This window comes from Schistocerca piceifrons, chromosome 2, assembly GCF_021461385.2.
Source record: "Schistocerca piceifrons isolate TAMUIC-IGC-003096 chromosome 2, iqSchPice1.1, whole genome shotgun sequence".
Taxonomy (NCBI): Eukaryota; Metazoa; Arthropoda; class Insecta; order Orthoptera; family Acrididae; genus Schistocerca; species Schistocerca piceifrons.
Window position 1 is genome coordinate 776,916,253 of NC_060139.1, and position 19,978 is coordinate 776,936,230.

Sequence of the window (19,978 nt, forward strand, 5' to 3'; positions counted from 1 at the left end):
CGCACGCTACTTCCCATTCTCAGGTCACCTCGACGAAAATGATGAAATTCGCCAAATCCTGAAATAGTGGACCCTGTACTAGATGGGATACACACAAAACAAAAGGAAGTTCTGTTTCAAGGTAAACTGAACTTTGACTACTGTAGATTTCTTTGTTCACAGAAATATTTTGTTTTATAACAGGCAAGTCAAACTTCATTAGTTTCTATACATTCTCATTTACTGTAATTCTGTACATTTTGCTTTCTACACACAATTAGAATACGATAACAAATAATGAAGTGCTAGTGACGAAAACCTTAAAAAGAAAAAAAAGAAAATTTGAAGCTTTGACTGAAATAAAACTAAAGTTTCCTCAACCATTTTTTTTATTTCGACAGAGCATTAGTCACTTTCATGCAATAAACTTACAAGGCAAAATAAAATAAACGCAACCGTAAACAGCAAAGCTGGAACGGTAAGCTGACAGTAACTTACTACGAGCAATGCATAGTAATGTAAAGTGTGGTACATAAGAACAAAAATTATTACAGAATTGCAAGGAAATAAAAAACGTATATATTAAAAATACCCTAGTGAACATTGTTTGACTCATCATTTGTCACTGTATGCTAATCGCCCCTTTCTTCTCTTGCAGAAGTCACTACTTCTCTTTGTGTCCCAAAACTAGCAAATCGAATTTTCCAAAATATGCTTACTTTAATTTCTCTTCCAGAATTGAACATTTATCTCCTTTTCTTGTTCGTTTCATCCGATTGTGTCCGCTTGGTCGCTGAGTTCTCGCTTGTCTCTCTCTGTGACTTGTAAATTCTGTAGCCGAGGAACACTGAAACAAAACAATGCGCGTTTTGTTATCCTCCAGTTAAAGATCATCATATCAGAACAATCATAAAAAGAGAAACTGTATAGCTATTGAGTGTGTATGACAGGGATCTGGGTTCAAATCCCGATTCAGGATACAATATTAACTTGTCGATTGTATCCACTACAGCATTTGCTTTGTGTAGAGCAAGAGAATTCAGAATTAGCAACTACAGCTTGCTGCACAATTGAACTGTGGTCAGTATCACACAGAAGTTGGAAGACAGCTTTGGGGTATTGAAAAGCGTGTGTTTAGAGTAGGTACTTAGACAGTTTATATCTGATTTGAAGACAGGCAGGTGAAACTCCGCTGTGATACGTTTTAAGTGTTCTACGATGACAATTAATTTTTTTTTCATTCGAGTGACAGGATGTGAAATGGGATCATATCTTCACAGTACATAATTGAAGAATTATTTGTCGCTGTGGTGTAAGATCAGGATGCTTAAGAGCCAGTGATCAGAACAGAAAAATTATAGCGAGTGTTTTTTTAGCATGATTTATATGAAAAGCAGCCGTTTCAACAACAGGAACTGGTATATTGGCTCACTCTAGAAGCTTAAGCCATTTACGAGGGCGTCCTGTAAAGTGATGTCTCCGAATTCATTATGTGAAAACTCATTCAACTTTTCCAATGAAACAAACGTTATTAACATTCTACATCTTTATTTTTCTCGTCTACATATTTATTTCTCAACAAAGTTATCTTAGAGATGAACACATTTCTCCCAATGAGAGACCAATTTGTTTATACCGACACTGTAGAATGTTTTACTTTGTTGATGGAGCTACAGCTTCACATCTGCCTGCATCGCTTCATCACTATCAAAGTGAAGTCATCGAAGGTATTCCTTACGTTTTGGAAACAGATGAAAGTCGGATTGGGCCAAGTCGCGACTATATGGAGGATGGTCGATATCAGTGAATCCAAGGCGACGGACTGTTGCAGATGTCGCAGCGCTCGTGCGTGATCCGGCATTGGCATTCTGAAGGACAGGGTGCTCCATGTGTAAACGAATTCTTCTAATTCGAGACTCGATTAAAGTATGCAATTTCTCACATAGCCGATACAGTTAAGTTACACGCCGCCATTTTACACGCTGAAATCCGGAGCCCTCTAGCCGCAGAGGGCTGCATGTGGTTCAAATGGCTCTGAGCGCTATGGGACTTAACATCTATGGTCATCAGTCCACTAGAACTTAGAACTACTTAAACCTAACTAACCTAAGGACAGCACACAACACCCAGTCATCACGAGGCAGCGAAAATCCCTGACCCCGCCGGGAATCGAACCCGGGAACACGGGCGCGGGAAGCGAGAATGCTACCGCACGATCACGAGTTGCGGACGGGCTGCATGTACGAGGGCTACCCACAAAGTACATTACGTTTTCGTTTGTGTCCGTTAGGGGCGGAGCTAGCGCGGCCATCTTGGTGTCATGGCATTCCGCCGCTCAGTCGGCATGCTGCCGTGGTAGTGAGAGATTCGTGCTGTACTCCGTTGAGTTACTGTGACAGTTTGAAATGTCAGCGTTAATTGAAAATGCCGCGAAGTGTGAAGTGCGTGTTGTAATAAGGTTTCCGACTGCAAAAAACTGTACACCGATAGAAATCTATCGGCAGCTTTGTGAAGTGTATGGGGACAACATAATCACTGAAGGTGGAGTGTGTCAAAGGTCACAAAATTTAAAAGTGGCCGAACTAACGTTCACGACGAAGAGCGAAGTGGAAGACCCAGCATAGTGACTGCCGAATTTGTCGAAAAAGTCGATGCCGCCGTCCGTGAAAACCGTAATTTCACAGTAACGGAACTCTCTATGAGTTTTCCACAAATTTCACGAAGTTTGTTGCACGAAATCATTACCGAAAAGCTTGGTTACCACAAGCTTTGTGCAAGATGGATACCAAAAATCTTGACAGAGATTCACAAAAATCAGCGAATGGCTGCAGCGTTAACGTTTTTGGACGCTTACGAGAAAGATGGCGACTCATTACTCGATCGCATCGTTACTGGTGACGAAACATGGGTTAATCATGTGAACTGCGAGACAAAATTGCAGTCAATGAGGCACTACAATAAACTCTCAAAGGGGGTGGGGTTTCGGGTTCCGCTGGATAGGTCAGGAATCCACTACACGCAGCAAGCGGCTACACGGACAGCAGGGGTTGTGTGGCGTGGACTGGGCGGTTTTTTTTAGGTTAGATGGCCTTGGGCAAGTACAGAGAGGGCAACAGCCTCAACAGGTGCGGGGCAAAGTCAGGACATGCGGGGACCAAGCAGCAATCGGTATTGTAATTGTAAACTGTCGAAGCTGCGTTGGTAAAGTACTGGAACTTCAAGCGCTGATAGAAAGCAACGAAGCTGAAATCGTTATAGGTAAGGAAACTGGCTGAAGCCAGAGATAAATTCTGCCGAAATTTTTACAAAGGTACAGACGGTGTTTAGAAAGGATAGATTGCATGCAACCGGTGGTGGAGTGTTCGTCGCTGTTAGTAGTAGTTTATCCTGTAGTGAAGTAGAAGTGGATAGTTCCTGTGAATTATTATGGGTGGAGGTTACACTCAGCAACCGAGCTAGGTTAATAATTGGCTCCTTTTACCGACCTCCCGACTCAGCAGCATTAGTGGCAGAACAACTGAGAGAAAATTTGGAACACATTTTACATAAATTTTCTCAGCATGTTATAGTCTTAGGTGGAGATTTCAATTTACCAGATATAGACTGGGACACTCAGATGTTTAGGACGGGTGGTAGGGACAGAGCATCGAGTGACATTATACTGAGTGCACTATCCAATAATTACCTCGAGCAATTAAACAGAGAACCGACTCGTGGAGATAACATCTTGGACCTACTGATAACAAACAGACCCGAACTTTTCGACTCTGTATGTGCAGAACAGGGAATCAGTGATCATAAGGCCGTTGCAGCATCCCTGAATATGGAAGTTAATAGGAATATAAAAAAAGGGAGGAAGGTTTATCTGTTTAGCAAGAGTAATAGAAGGCAGATTTCAGTCTACCTAACAGATCAAAACGAAAATTTCTGTTTCAACACTGACAATGTTGAGTGTTTATGGAAAAAGTTCAAGGCAATCGTAAAATGCGTTTTAGACAGGTACGTGCCGAGTAAAACTGTGAGGGAAGGGAAAAACCCATCGTGGTACAACAACAAAGTTAGGAAACTACTGCGAAAGCAAAGAGAGCTTCACTCCAAGTTTAAACGCAGCCAAAACCTCTCAGACAAACAGACGCTAAACGATGTCAAAATTAGCGTAAGGAGGGCTATGCGTGAAGCGTTCAGTGAATTCGAAAGTAAAATTCTATGTACCGACTTGACAGAAAATCCTAGGAAGTTCTGGTCTTACGTTAAATCAGTAAGTGGCTCGAAACAGCATATCCAGACACTCCGGGATGATGATGGCATTGAAACAGAGGATGTCACGCGTAAAGCTGAAATACTAAACACCTTTTTCCAAAGCTGTTTCACAGAGGAAGACCGCACTGCAGTTCCTTCTCTAAATCCTCGCACAAACGAAAAAATGGCTGACATCGAAATAAGTGTCCAAGGAATAGAAAAGCAACTGGAATCACTCAACAGAGGTAAGTCCACTGGACCTGACGGGATACCAATTCGATTCTACACAGAGTACGCGAAAGAACTTGCCCCCATTCTAACAGCCGTGTACCGCAAGTCTCTAGAGGAATGGTAGGTTCCAAATGATTGGAAAAGAGCACAGGTAGTCCCAGTTTTCAAGAAGGGTCGTCGAGCAGATGCGCAAAACTATAGACCTATATCTCTGACGTCGATCTGTTGTAGAATTTTAGAACATGTAGCAGTTACTTCTGTAAAATATCTGGGAGTATGCGTGCGGAACGATCTGAAGTGGAATGATCATATAAAATTAATTGTTGGTAAGGTGGGTACCAGGTTGAGATTCATTGGGAGAGTCCTTAGAAAATGTAGTCCATCAACAAAGGAGGTGGCTTACAAAACACTCGTTCGACCTATACTTGAGTATTGCTCATCAGTGTGGGATCCGTACCAGATCGGGTTGACGGAGGAGATAGAGAAGATCCAAAGAAGAGCGGCGCGTTTCGTCACAGGGTTGTTTGGTAACCGTGATAGCGTTACGGAGATGTTTAACAAACTCAAGTGGCAGACTCTGCAAGAGAGGCGCTCTGCATCGCGGTGTAGCTTGCTCGCCAGGTTTCGAGAGGATGCGTTTCTGGATGAGGTATCGAATATATTGCTTCCCCCTACTTATACCTCCCGAGGAGATCACGAATGTAAAATTAGAGAGATTAGAGCGCGCACGGAGGCTTTCAGACAGTCGTTTTTCCCGCGAACCATACGCGACTGGAACAGGAAAGGGAGGTAATGACAGTGGCACGTAAAGTGCCCTCCGCCACACACCGTTGGGTGGCTTGCGGAGTATAAATGTAGATGTAGATGTAGACCTTCAGAGGTGGTGTCCACAATTTCATCAAGGCACTGTTGGTCCAGATAGTCCTACTTTTGAACAGCGGTTCGGTGTAGATCCCTCAGAGCGGTTGGTGGGTCACATCGTCCATAAACAGCCCTTTTAAATCTATCCCAGGCATGTTCGATATGGTTCATGTCTGGAGAACACGCTCTCCACGTGTCTAAGGCGTTCAGCCTGAACGGGTTGCCTCCAAACACGTCTCCGACGATTGTTTGGTTGAAGGCATATGTGGCACTCATCGATAAAAGAACGTGATGGCAATCCTGAGTTGTCCATTCGGCGTGTTGTTGGGCCTATCTGTACCGCACTGCATGGTGTCATGGTTGCAAAGATGGACCTCGCCATGGATGTCGGGAGTGAAGTTGCGCGTCATGCAGCCTATTGCGCACAGTTTGAGTCGTAACACGATGTCCTGTGGCTGCACGAAAAGCATTATTCAACATGGTTTCGTTGCTGTCAGGGTTCCTCTGAGCCATAATCCGTAGGTAGTGGTCATCCACTGCAGTAGTAGCCTTTGGGCGGCCTGAGCGAGGCATGTCATCGACAGTTCCTGTCTCTCTGTATCTCCTTCATGTCCAGACAACATCGCTTTGGTTCACTCCGTGACGCCTGGACACTTCCCTTATTGAGACCCCTTCCTGGCACAAACTAACAATGCGAACGCGATCGAACCGCGTCTAGGCATGGTTGAACTACAGACAGCACGAACCGTGTACCTACTTCCCAGTGGAATGACTGGAACTGATGGGCTGTCGGACCGCCTCCGTCTAATAGGCGCTGCTCAAGCATGCTTGTTTACATCTTTGGACGGGTTTAGTGACATCTCTGTACAGTCAAAGGGACTGTCTCTGCGATACAGTAGCCACAGTCAACATCTATCTTCAGGAGTTCTGGGAACTGGGCTGATGCAAAACTTTCTTTGATGTGTGTACATTACACAAAACTGAAGTCGATCAGAATTCACCATGATAATGTGTCACCCGCTCTAAGACACCAGTTTGATGATATACAAATTGAATTGTTCTGTGATTGCCTGTCTATAGTACATATTATAATTAATAGTGAAAACGGAAACAGGTGAAAGTATACGGGTGTAGAAAGAGAGATGTTTCAATAAATATGTGTGGTTACGAGCTGCCACTGTCTGCAGTATGAAATTACGTCTTAGTTGGTATGTTGTAATCGAAATGCAAACTTTTCGAGTAAGTCTCCATCTAAATGGGATCAAATTTAACCCATCCATGGTTGGGAATGCGGTACATGGATAATGGTACTGATGTAGGACCACATCTAACATGCCAGGTCTAACATGGACAGGTGGAGCAGCGACTGTACCTCGGCCCATACCTCAGTTCTCTGGATTTTTCCATCTGGAGTCATCTCGGAACTCTAAAGTACTCCCGTTGATGGGACTGCAGAACTGCAGAAGCACACTATACAGTCTTGTCAAACTTTATGTAATGAGCCAGCGGTAACTTACCGCAGAGGTGGGTAGAATAATGCACGCGAGGACGACAAATTGAACACCACCTTTAAAAAGGAAAGAGTGTAGAGTACAGGGTATCCGGAGGTGTGCAAAAACATTTGTTTGTATTTCAGTACCTATTAAGGTTCATAACTTTATTTGTCCAACATTGTACCCAGGAGCTGAAATATTTTTATGCAACAAATAGTCCTGTTGGCAGAACATCCGCAACTGAGCATTATAGCAGAGGTTGAAAATACCGCTCCAGTTGTAAATTACTTTATTTTCACATGACCGGTTTCGGACTGTTATAAGCCCATCCTCAGCCCAGCTACGACACCTGAGGATGGGCTTATAACAGTCCGAAACCAGTCGTGTGAAAATAAAGTACTTTACTACTGAAGCGGATTTTCAACCTCTGATATTTTTATGCAAGTTGGTACAGTTCAATGAGGCTGCCGTTCGTATCTCGACAGATATCGAAACGATACTCCTCACCACATGTTCATATGATAGGTGTTCTGGCCTCTACTGCGGCTTAGATCCGTTGTCTCAAATCTACCAGATCTCGAACCTTTGTTCTGTGAACAATGTACTTCATAAACCCCTGTATAATGAGATCCAGTGGAGTCAGATCGGGAGACCGTGGGGGCCAGACAACGCTCAGGAAACGTCTAATGAGGAATGTGGTAACATCCCCGTGGGCTTCAAACGAATACTTTGCATTCCACGTTTCACAGTCTCTTCATTTGATTGAGATTTAGGATGATTTTCAAGCATTTGAAATGAGACTTCACGTTTCTCGAAGAGTTACATCGCGGCCATAAATGGATTTACGTGTGGGAGGATCCACATTCCATTCTCGTCTTGGACGACACTGAACACCTATTACAGATTTTAACACTGCTAGTTATATCACCCACTGCACCTTTAGTTGTGGTGTTCACATGTCGACTCTCAGGAGAGAGTCTGCCTGCTGCACAGTAAACATATGTGCGCATGCGCGCACATGCGCTATACGACTCAGCGCTGTTCATAAAGTGGTGAGGATCACATCTTTGGAAGTGTCTCTATCGATAGCGTATTTAACCAACAACATAAAAATGTCGAGTTCTTTCGTTATAAGCATTTGTTTATGTATAAGTATGGCCCGAACATCCTGTATATTGTGACATGTAACGTACTGAAGTAGTATTCTGTTCCTTGCTAAGGTACAGTACATCATGGTTGAAATCCGAGCCCAATTAGATGGGGAAGTTTGCATTTCAAATAGACTTATACTAACCACGACAATATTTCATATCGAAAATTGTGGCGGCTCGTAATCAAGTATTCACAACTATCTCGTAAATGACTCATTTGCAGACTCACCTTTACTCTAACGTTTTCGCTTCTTTTAACGTTTAAAGTCTTCCGTGTCAGTTTTCACTATTACACTACTGGCCATTAAAATTGCTACACCAAGAATATGACGTGCTACAGACGCGAAATTTAACCGACAGGAAGAAGATGTTGTGATATGCAAATGATTAGCTTTTCAGAGCATTCACACAAGATTGGCGCCTGTGGCGACACCTACAACGTGCTGACATGAGGAAAGTTTCCAACCGATTTCTCATACACAAACAGCAGTTGACCGGCGTTACCTGGTGAAACGTTGTTGTGATGCTTCTGTAAGGAGGAGAAATGCGTACCATCACGTTTCCGACTTTGATAAAGGTCGGATTGTAGCCTGTCGCAATTGCGGTTTATCGTATCGCGACATTGCTGCTCGCGTTGGTCGAGATCCAATGACTGTTCGCAGAATATGGAATCGGTGGGTTCAGGAGGGTAATACGAAACGCCTTGCTGCATCCCAACGGCCTCGTATCACTAACAGTCGAGATGACAGGCATCTTATCCGCATGGCTGTAACGGATCGTGCAGCCACGTCTCGATCCCTGAGTCAACAGATGGGGACGTTTGCAAAACAACAACCATCTGCACGAACAGTTCGACGACGTCTGCAGCAGCAAAGACTATCAGCTCGGAGACCGCGGCTGCGCTTACCCTTGACGCTGCACCACAGACAGGAGCGCCTGCAATGGTGTACCCAACGACGAACCTGGGCGCAAGAATGGCAAAACATCATTTTTTCGGATGAATCCAGGTTCTGTTTACAGCTTCATGGTGGTCGCATCCGTATTTGGCGACATCACAGTGAACACACATCGGAAACGTGTATTCGTCATTGCCGTACTGGCGTATCACCCGGCGTGATGGTACGGGGTGCCACTGGTTATACGTCGCGGTCACCTCTTGTTCGCATTGACGGCACTTTGAACAGTGGACGTTACATTTTAGATGTGTTACGACCCGTGGCTCTACCCTTCATTCGATCCCTGCAAAACCCTACATTTCAGCAGGATAATGCACGACCGCATGTTGCAGGTCCTGTACGGGCGGCCTTTCTGAATACAGAAAATGTTCGACTGCTGCCCTGGCCAGCACATTCTCCATATCTCTCACCAATTGGTAACGTCTGGTCAATGGCGGCCGAGAAACTGGCTCGTCACTATACGCCAGTCACTACTCTTGATGAACTGTGGTATCGTGTTGAAGCTGCATGGGCAGCTGTTCCTGTACACGCCATCCAAGCTCTGTTTGACTCAATGTCCAGGCGTATCAAGGGCGTTATTACGGCCAGATGTGGTTGTTCTGGGTACTGATTTCTCAGGATCTATGCACCCAAATTGCGTGAAAATGTAATCACATGTCAGTTCTAGTATAATATATTTGTCCAATGAATACCCGTTTATCATCTGCATTTCTTCTTGGTGTAGCAATTTTAATGGCCAGTAGTGTAATTATGATACAAACTGCGTACTACTGCCTGGATGTGGCACTCCATTCTTCAGTATGCTTATCGAGGACAACGGTTTATGCAATGTCTAGCGCCACGTTTGTCTCGCCAACGACCAAAGCGTCATTCTTGGCGCCGGCGTCACGAGACGGCGGACCGCACGTGCACTTGATCGCCATGAGCACCCTTGGGGCTGAGGTGGAGCAATGACGAATGGGTGGGAGTGCCGGCGCAAGGGTGAGACGCCGGTAGCAGTCAGCATGGGGAGGGGTGCTGTGTGGACACAAACAACCTAGTAGAGTGGTTCGTTTCCTTTCTCGGGCCAGAGGACGATTCGAGTGTACTAGGAGAAAAAGGGTTTCTGCATTTTAAGAGCAACACTACCTACTTGTTTTAGTATCCGACGGCGGCATCTCGGTGGCTGAGTGAACCAGTATAGTGCGCAGTGCAGAGTACAAGCGGTGCATTGAGAGTGTTCTTCTGAAGTAATATACGTGGCAATCAAAAATTTTCGTTTCAGCACGCTGCTGCAGCATATAAGCAATGTAGCGCGACTCCGATGCAAGTATGAGTACCAACATATAGGGAGGCTATTAGTGTTGCGGTCCCGTCTTTATGGCGTGATTGCCGTGAATAAGGCTCTAAGCACTATAGGACTTATATCTAAGGTCATCAGTGCCCTAGACCTAGAACTACTTAAACCTAACCAACCTAAGGACATCACACACATCCATGCCAAGGCAGGGTTCGAACCTGCGACCGTGGCAGCAGCGCGGTTCCAGACAGAAGCGCCTAGAACCGCTCGGCTACAGCGGCCGGCCGTTAATAAAGAAATCTAAACCAACTGTGACCTTAGAAAACTTTAATAAATTTTGTTACATGTCAGATCATAACAAGAGAAGTGAATTAGGTATCATAAGCAAAACGGCCCGCGTGCGTGAAAGAGGCAAGCTGGACAGAATATTGGTGGCAGACAAAGTTTCTGAAAGCAGCTGGATACATTTACTTAATCGAGGCTGGTCAAACACGTCAGCAAGTAATACACTTGGCATCTCGCCGCCTGCGCTAACAGTCGAGGTCAACAGAACAGGAAACTTTCCAACGTATATTATGGGAGGATCCCAGTACGATTTACAAAGACAGACATTAAGGCAGTGAATAACAGGTAAAAGTTACTGCTTGGTATTTGCCTCTTGTAAGGTATTCAAAGTAGCCTGTGGGTACTAGTGAAGTAATTCAGTGTTGCTCGTTGTGTAGTTAGGCCAAGCGGTCGGTAATTAGCTGACTGAGTGAAAGTCAGTCACTCGCCTCTAATAGAAACCTTGCCCAGTAAATATTGAAAGCATCTGATAAGGTGTTTTGGTCCAACACCTCACTATGTAAATATGTTTGTAAGCACAATAAACTGATTAAAGAAGGAGTAATAACTTGCTGCTTCAGCAAACCATTCCTGCCAACTCCACGGGAGTTACCGATCGTCTATAACCTAACTCTCTCGACTCAGAGATTTTCTCCCTCCCATCTCCGCTATAAAGATCGATAACAAAGCAAACTAAACCCATAATTTCGTTAACGTCCAGATTACGCCATGGAGGGGTAGGCAATGCGCCAAGCTCATTGCTGATCGCAATTCGACACAAGAAGCCAGTCGATTTGAGAGGACGGCAGAATTTATACCAACTCATGTGCGGACACTCAAGCACCCGTCCTGTATTCCTAATCTCTCCCCATGCGATTACCACTCCTTCAGTCCCTTAAAAATGTCTTGAAGGGTAGCCAGTTCCCACTGGACGAAGATGTGCTGCAGACAGCTATGGACTCCTTCACACAGCAGGGCACAGTGTTTCACCAAGCATGTATCTGAAACCTGGTGCGTTGATAGGATGATTGCCTGGGCTCACAGTGATTTTGTCTGATTGGCATACTGATATGGCCTTTGAATGGAAACCTTTTGACTGCCCCTTATCTTGAACACACAAAATTCGTGGTTATAGTGCGATGAGTTAAGGCCTGTGTATGGTGGTACGGTGGCCGTGCGAATGTATTCTCTAAAGACAAAACCCATTTTGGTTTGTTAATGCACCGTGAGCATGGCTGATTTATATGTTACGCTGCAAGTGTGACTGAGTTGGTTTAAGCCACTTGTGCAATGAAACGTTTTGTGTGTTGTATTATCTGAGGCGGATTTATTTTTCTCTGTGAGAGTGATTTATTTATATATTTCATTGTACAGAAGACTGTATTCAGATATATGCATCGTTTCCTGTAGACCGCTGATGGAAGCTTCTCGTAGTGACGAGCTGGTGATGGGAGTAGTCATAGACCAGTGTTCAGCTGTATGCATGCGGGTGATCTTAATTAAATCTCAAAGTTGTCTTACGGTCCTATGGTTAATTGCAGGAGCTATATTTATTGTCTTTCTGTTTGAGGCCAAGATCTTTGTATTGTCATTATTATTGTTCATCTCCCATCCTGTGTGCAGGAGCAAAGTTGATTTTAATTCTGGATCACTGAATTAGATTTCATTGCGTTGAAGGTATTTTAAGAGTTGTTCTCTTGTTTGAGACCTACTTTCAAAAACCATATTGGGCTGTAAATTGAGTTGTGTCTGATTGTTATTGTTCTGTTGTAAAGACGATTTTATGATTAATAAATTAGTTGTTAAACTGAGCCCACACCTGCACAACCCCAGCCCGAACCCCCAAACCCCGCCTAAATCCTATGCTACAGGTTTGATGACTTAGACGGGTTGACACTGTGAACTATTCTTCTTCTTAAGAGTATTAGGACAGATTCACGCAAAAAGCGCCCAAGAGAACATACCTACAGTGTTACACTTGCAGTGATGAGTGCTTCGTCAGAATTTGCGGTACCCACATAGCTTTCTACATCTACATCAACATGGATACTCGGCAAATCACATTTAAGTGCCTGGCAGCGGGTTCATCGAACCACCTTTACAATTCTCTATTATTCCAATATCGTATAGCGCGCGGAAAGAATGAACACCTATATATTTCCGTACGAGCTCTGATTTCCCTTATTTTATAATGTTGATCGTTTCTCCCTATGTAGGTCGGTGTCAACAAAATATTTTCGCATTCGGAGGAGAAAGTTGGTGATTGGAATTATGTGAGAAGATTCCGTCGCAACGAAAAACGCCTTTCTTGTAATGATGTCCAGCCCAAATCCTGAATCATTCCTGTGACACTCTCTCCCATATTTCTCGACAATACAAAACGTGCTGTCTTTCTTTGAACTTTTTCGATGTACTCCGTCAGTCCTACCTGGTAAGAATCCCACACCGCGCAGCAGTATTCTAAAAGCGGACGGACAAGCGTAGTGTAGGCAGTCTCCTTAGTAGATCTGTTACATTCTCTAAATGTCCTGCCAATAAAACGCAGTCTTTGGCTAGCCTTGCCCACAACGTTTTCTGTGTGTTTCTTCCAAATTAAGTTGTTCGTAATTGTAATACCTGGGTATTTAGTTGAATTTTCGGCTTTTAGATTCGACTGATTTATCGTGTAACCGAAGTTTAACAAATCCCTTTTAGCACTCATGTGGATGACCTCATACTTTTCGTTATTTAGGGTCAACTGTCAATTTTCGTACCATTCAGTTATCTTTTCTAAATCGTTTTGCAATTTGTTTTGATCTTCTGATGACTTTATTAATCGATAAACGACAGCGTCATCTCCAAACAACCTAAGACGGCTGTTTAGATTGTCTCCCAAATCGTTTATATAGATAAGGAACAGCAAACGCCTACAGCACTACCTTGGGGAACATCTGAAATCACTTCTGTTTTACTCGATGACTTTTCGTCAGTTACTACGAACTGTGACCTCTCTGACAGGAAGTCACAAATCCAGTCACATAACTGAGGCGATATTCCACAATTCACTACAATCCGCTTGTGTGGTACAGTGTCAAAAACTATCCAGAAATACGGATTCGATCTGAAATCCCTTGTCAAAAGCACTCAATATTTCACGCGAATAAAGAGCTAGTTGTGTTTCACAAGAACGATGTTTTATAAACCCATGTTGACTGTGTGTCAATAGACAGTTTTCTTGGAGGTACTTCATAAAGTTTGAACACAATATATGTTCCAGTATCCTGCTACATATCGACGTTAACGATATGGGCCTGTAATTTAGTGGATTACTCCTACTACCTTTCTTGAGACTTGATGTGACCTGTGCAACTTTCCAGTCTTTGGGTATGGTTCTTTCGTCGAGCGGACGGTTGTATATGATCGTTAGGTATGGAGCTAATGCATCAGCGTACTTCGAAAGGAACCTAATTGGTATACAGTCTGGACCAGCAGCTCTGTCTGTTGTCTGTCTGTCTGTCTCTCTCTCTCTCTCTCTGTCTCTGTCTCTGTCTCTCTGTTTCCCCCTTCACTTTCACAGTCACAACCCAGTATTTTACGTCATAAAAAATGAAACAGCCAATCAGTACCGACACCAGAGCCACCATATACTAGTTCGATCTCTGGAGCCTTGTGCATCATCTTTGTTCTTGTAGTATCTGTGTGCCACACTTGGCACTAAAATCGCGCAAGTTCGGTCTCTGTCCCCTGCTCCACAATATCGTTCTTGTGTTTCGTTATACATACCATAGAGCCGCCAGTTTGCTCTGCTGGAATACGAACTGGAAGATATCAAAGTCAAAAAACATATTCTGGAGTATTTGACCAGAACATTTGCTACAAAGTAAGTATATAAACTGTTTCTTTTACGAATAAGTCATTGCAGACGTACAAACAATCTTTACAAATTACTTTCTATTCAGTATACAGAAAGAAGGGGTTACGACTGGAAATACAAGATATCGAAATTTACTGTAAGTACTCACTGACAGAAGCAAACCGAGCAGCCACCTTGTTGATCTAAGCGTTAACGAAGCCAAAATGTTGTATGAGTGCATTTCGTAGTTACACTTCATCATACGAAAATATGCAATTAAGCGATACACGTCGTTACAGATCTCTCCAAAACATGCGGTCTTTAGTATGTTTGTTGTGCTAAAGTGTCGGGAAATGTGACCTTGGCAGGTAAAAATGCTGTAAATCTTTGGCATTATTGAGTGGTTGGTTACGAAAAGAAAAAGAGATACAATCTGCAAACTTTTTAAAAATATCTGGCGTGATAGTTTCGATGCTAAATGTCGCAGCCTTCTTCAGGAAGGCAACCACAAACTGTGCCTGTTCAATCTTAAAGCTATGTCGCAACTTTCACGAAGAACAGTAAACATCCAGCCAATCAATAACGTCAGTTAATTTTTTCTAGTGGAAATCGTGATGCATTATCTCCTTTCTCTCCCTAAAATTCAGCTCGTTTTGCTTGGAATTTAATGACTTAACAGCTCAAAACTGTGCAGTATAACAGGTGAAAACTCGTTTCACATTTTACAAATATGTTCAAATAAAGCAAAACAAAAGTAAGTGATCGTGGAGATGGGTGCAACTTCAAACCTTTTTTCTCTCAAAACCTTAAAATAGGAAAAAAGGTGCCATATGGTTAAGACACAACAGAAAAGTCTAGCAAAGAGCAAGGCTCCCATCGTCACATACATTGCGCCCTGATCATCTGATTACTCTGGACGTGTGTTGTACTGGTCTGTGAGGCTGGTCCCGGCGGAGGTTCGAGTCCTCCCTCGGGCATGGGTGTGTGTGTTTGTCCTTAGGATAATTTAGGTTAAGTAGTGTGTAAGCTTAGGGACTGATGACCTTAGCAGTTAAGTCCCATAAGATTTCATGCACATTTGAACATTTTTTTGTTGTACGGGTGTTCGACATATATATCTGTGTCCGAAGTTGCGTGGATTCCAGTAGTGGGGTGTCAGGCTCCGATTGCCACATATGCGGCACCCTGATTATTGGGTATGAGAGTTGTACAGGATGTTTCATGTACAATCCGTGAGATGCATCCGGCACTGTGCAGGTTCTAGTACCAGGGAGGCGCACTCCGATCACTACATACGCTGTGCAATAATCATCATACTTTGGCAGTCTGACAGAGCAGTTTTAGCTGAATTACGACGTGTAGGAGCCAGCATGAAAAGAAGTCTAAAAAATCTTTGGCTCATTTAACATTTCAGTGTAAGTATTAAATGATGCTGATAAAAGATTACTTATTATATAATCCTATCTAAGCTGCATGCAGGTTTACTATAAAGCAACGTAAACTGGCATTATCAGCGAAGACAGTAAAAACTTCATACTGATTACAAGAGTGAGCACTGAAGCGTGGGGTTGGGTACCTGCATAAGGCTCAAAAGCTAGATGACAACCCTTCACCAGAATGAAATTTTCACTCTGCAGCGGAGTGTACGCTGATTTTGAAACTTCCTGGCAGATTAAAATTGTGTGCCGGACCGAGACTCGAACTCGCGACCTTTGCCCGTGAGGAGGGTTCGTGAGTCGTGCTTGGGTAGCTCAGCTGGTTTGGTCCCGGCGGAGATTCGAGTCCTCCCTCGGGCGTGGGTGTGTGTGTGTTTATCCTTAGGATAATTTTGGTTAAGTAGTGTGTAAGCTTAGGGACTGATGACCTTAGCAGTTGTGTCCCATAAGATTTCACACACATTTGAACATTCAAGTCGCCGAAAAGGTGTCATCTCGAAAGACTCCCACCAGGCGAACGGTCTACCCGACGGGAGGCCCTAGCCACACGGCATTTCCATTTACTGACACAATAATGCATAGGCACGCAGTTCGATCAGGAATCGCTTGAGAGAAAAGTTGTCAAAAGCTATCAGGAAATCTAAAAATAAGGAATCAATGGGACATCGTCTGTCGATAGCACTCATTACTTCCTGTGAATAAAGAGCTAGTTGTGTTTCACAGGTACGAAACTTTCTGATTGAGTGTTCATTATTTGTTTGTAAATAGTTTTTTTTCGCCGAGGTAATTCATAAATTTGGTAGAACACTTGTCCGCGAAAGGCAAAGGCCCGAGTTCGAGTCTCGGTCCGGCATACAATTTTAATCTGCCAGGAAGTTTCAACCCGTCGCCAGTATATACAGTCTAAATTCATTGGGCTCACAGAACTAACTGTGAGAACAAAACTAGTGGACGACGGGGTGGAGATCAAACTGCCACAGTAACATGTTCGAGAGTCAGAGAACGAACTAGCAGAGCAATCTGGCTGCTTTTGTTTATGTAGAACGAACTGCGAGAACAAAATGGCGGAGCAGTGATTAGAGATCGAACTTTCCCGATTTTAGCGCCAAGTGGAGTACAGAGAGCACACTAAATGGACAAAGATGACAGAATAGGTGGCAGAGATGGTGGCTCTGAGGTACATACTGATCTGCAGTTTCATATTTTAGTGTGGTGAAATACTGGGTTGTGGTTGGAAGAACGAAGTTTGTGCCTGTGTGTACGTGTGTGGGAATTGCAAGGGAAGGACTGTGGTCACGGATTCTATCCTTCATAGGACTGCAAACTGAAAAGTGAGCGGATGGTTCACCACTACCTACCCCACAAGATAACAAGAAGCAACTAAAAGTTGCTTCACAAAGTTACACAGAACAACTCTTAGCAACCCGCCTCGATGCAGTATGCACACATGCCTGGCGTGTGAGTATTTTGAACAAAGTGCGTTAACACTATCTGCAGTACAGTCGAGTTACTAAAAATACTAAGGCAGGAAACATATGTACAGAATCAACGTAAGTTTTTGCACACTGTTCTACACCGGTAGAGCGAAATTGATTCTTAGTCATCCTGTAATGCAGCTATAGAGTACTCTTGGGAAAGTCAGCTTACACCCACCACGAGCAATACTCCCTTTCCAGCTTAGAGACAGTCTGACAGTATACATCCCCAGCATTTCCTGTCAGTTCTCTTACGTGAGCAGACAAAGTAATTCCACTGAGCTCTTCTTTATGGCTCTGAGTACTATGGGACTTTAACAGCTGAGGTCATCAGTCCCCTAGAACGTAGAACTACTTAAACCTAACTAACCTAAGGACATCACACACATCCACGCCCGAGGCAGGACTCGAACCTGCGACCGTAGCGGTCGCGCTGTTCCAGACTGAAGCACCTAGAACCGCTCGGCCACACCGGCCGGCTCTTGTTTATGCAATGGGGTTATTTTCAGTTTATTAAATGTGTACTTATTTTCAATTGTTAAGAGAGCTAATATGTAAAAACGTTCTATGACTGAACCCTTAACTGTCTTCCAACATGCTGATACTATGTATTCGACAACGTCAATTTCATTGTCTCCACTGTCAATGGCTGGAATAGTTTTCACAGTTTGGGGAGTATCAAACACATCACCCCAGCCTCAGCTCTTCCAATGTCTGAAAAGGCCCAAAGGCTTAAAGTGCTTCCCTCTGCAGCAGAAATAGGTCACTGAGGTGTTATGGAACTTCAGATATTTCAACACAGCCAGGCGCTTCATTACAGCAGATTACTGCTCTAGACTATAACATGATCAGTCAGTCCCATTCCATCACGCATATCCTCACCTACACTATGTGATCAAAAGTATCCGGACACCCCCAAAAACATACGTTTTTCATATTAGGTGCATTGTACTGCCACCTACTACCAGGTACTTCATATCAGCGAACTCAGTGGTCATTAAACATCGTGAGAGAGCAGAATGGCGTCGTCAGCAGAACACATGTGGTCAGGTGATTGGGTGTCACTTGTGTCATACGTCTGTACGCGAGATTTCAGCACACCTAAACATTCCTAGGTCCACTGTTTCCGATGTCATAGTGAAGCACAAAAGCGTAGAGGCCGACCTCGTCTGTTGACTGATAGAGACGCCGACAGTTGAAGAGGGTCGTAATGTGTAATAGTCAGACATCTATCCAGACCATCACACAGGAATTCCAAACTGCATCTGGATCCACTGCAAGTACTATGACAGTTAGGCGGGAAGTGAGAAAACTTGGATTTCATGGTCGAGCGGCCGCTCATAAGCCACACATCACGCCGGTAAATGGCAAACGACGCCTCGCTTGGTGTAAGGGGCGTAAACATTGAACAGTGGAAAAACGTTGTGTGGAGTGACGATCACGGTACACAATGTGGCGATCCGATGGCAGGGAGTGGGTATGGTGAATACCCGCTGAACGTCATCTGCCAGCGTATGTAGTGCCAACAGTGAAATTCGGAGGCGGTGGTGTTATGTTGTGGTTGTGTTTTTCATGGAGGGGTTTGCACCCCTTGTTGTATTGCGTGGCACTATCACAGCACAGGCCTACATTGATGTTATAAGCACCTTCTTGCTTCCCACTGTTGAAGAGCAATTCGGGGATGACGACTGCATCTTTCAACATGATCGAGCACCTGTCCATAATGCACGGACTGCGGCGGAATGGTTACACGACAATAACATCCCTGTAGTGGACTGGCCCGCACAGAGTCCTGACCTGAATCCTATAGAACACCTTTGGGATGCTTTGGAACACCGACTTCGTGCCAGGCCTCACCGACCGACATCGATAGCACTCCTCGGTGCGCACTTCGTGAAGAATGAGCTGCCGTTCCCCAAGAAACCTTCCAGCACCTGACTGAACGTATGCCTGCGAGAGTGGAAGCTGTCATCAAGGCTAAGGGTGGGCCAACACCGTACTGAATTCCAGCATTACCGATGGAGGGCGCACGAACTTGTAAGTCATTTTCAGCCAGGTGTCCGGATACTTTTGATCACATAGTGTACGATGCAAGATACACAATAGACAGCAGCAAGGCGTCACATTTACCAAAACCAATCCATTTCCCACCAACAGGTCACTGACATATCACGCTTCCAAATTATTCTTCACAGCCATTGTTTATAAAAACGTATTTTACATAAAAGCTCACTTAACAACTGCAAATAAGTACTCACTTAACAACTCCACATATAAATATGAGCTTAATGAAGTTATTTTGTCTGTTAATGTAAGAGAATTGGACAGGAAGTGCTGGTTTACAGAAAACCAAAAAGCAAGCAGCGCTCATGGTGGGAGAAATTGCCTTTGCCGCTGCTGTACGGGATGACTAAGTATCAATTTGACTAAGAATCAATGTGCTCAGAGATTTACGTATATTTAATAGCTCGTATCCGTATTCCAGGTAGCGTATAGAAAATAAACACTCCCACCCCCCTGGCATTTCTGCTCACTGCGTCACCAATGATTCATAAGGCGCGCAGTCCTATGAAAATGGCAATTCATGGCAATAATCTGGCAATCTACCTTCCGTCGCGTTTCACCCTCACCTCTCTCCGCTCTGTTAAGCTCCCAGAACACAATTTGTTCCTTAATACAGCTCTACTACACTTCGACGTGGTACACACATTTAATATTTGTT

At 44.0% G+C, this 19,978-nt stretch overlaps 1 long non-coding RNA gene across 1 annotated transcript in view; it reads right to left on the bottom strand.

Annotated features, from left to right (window-relative positions):
* Positions 1-469: 469 nt before the first annotated feature.
* The window catches only part of LOC124777991, a 39,165-nt gene continuing 19,656 nt past the window's right edge, over positions 470-19,978 (bottom strand). The window contains exon 3 of the long non-coding RNA XR_007015820.1: positions 470-826. This is a non-coding gene — a long non-coding RNA (uncharacterized LOC124777991). The remainder of the gene's footprint in view (positions 827-19,978) is intronic.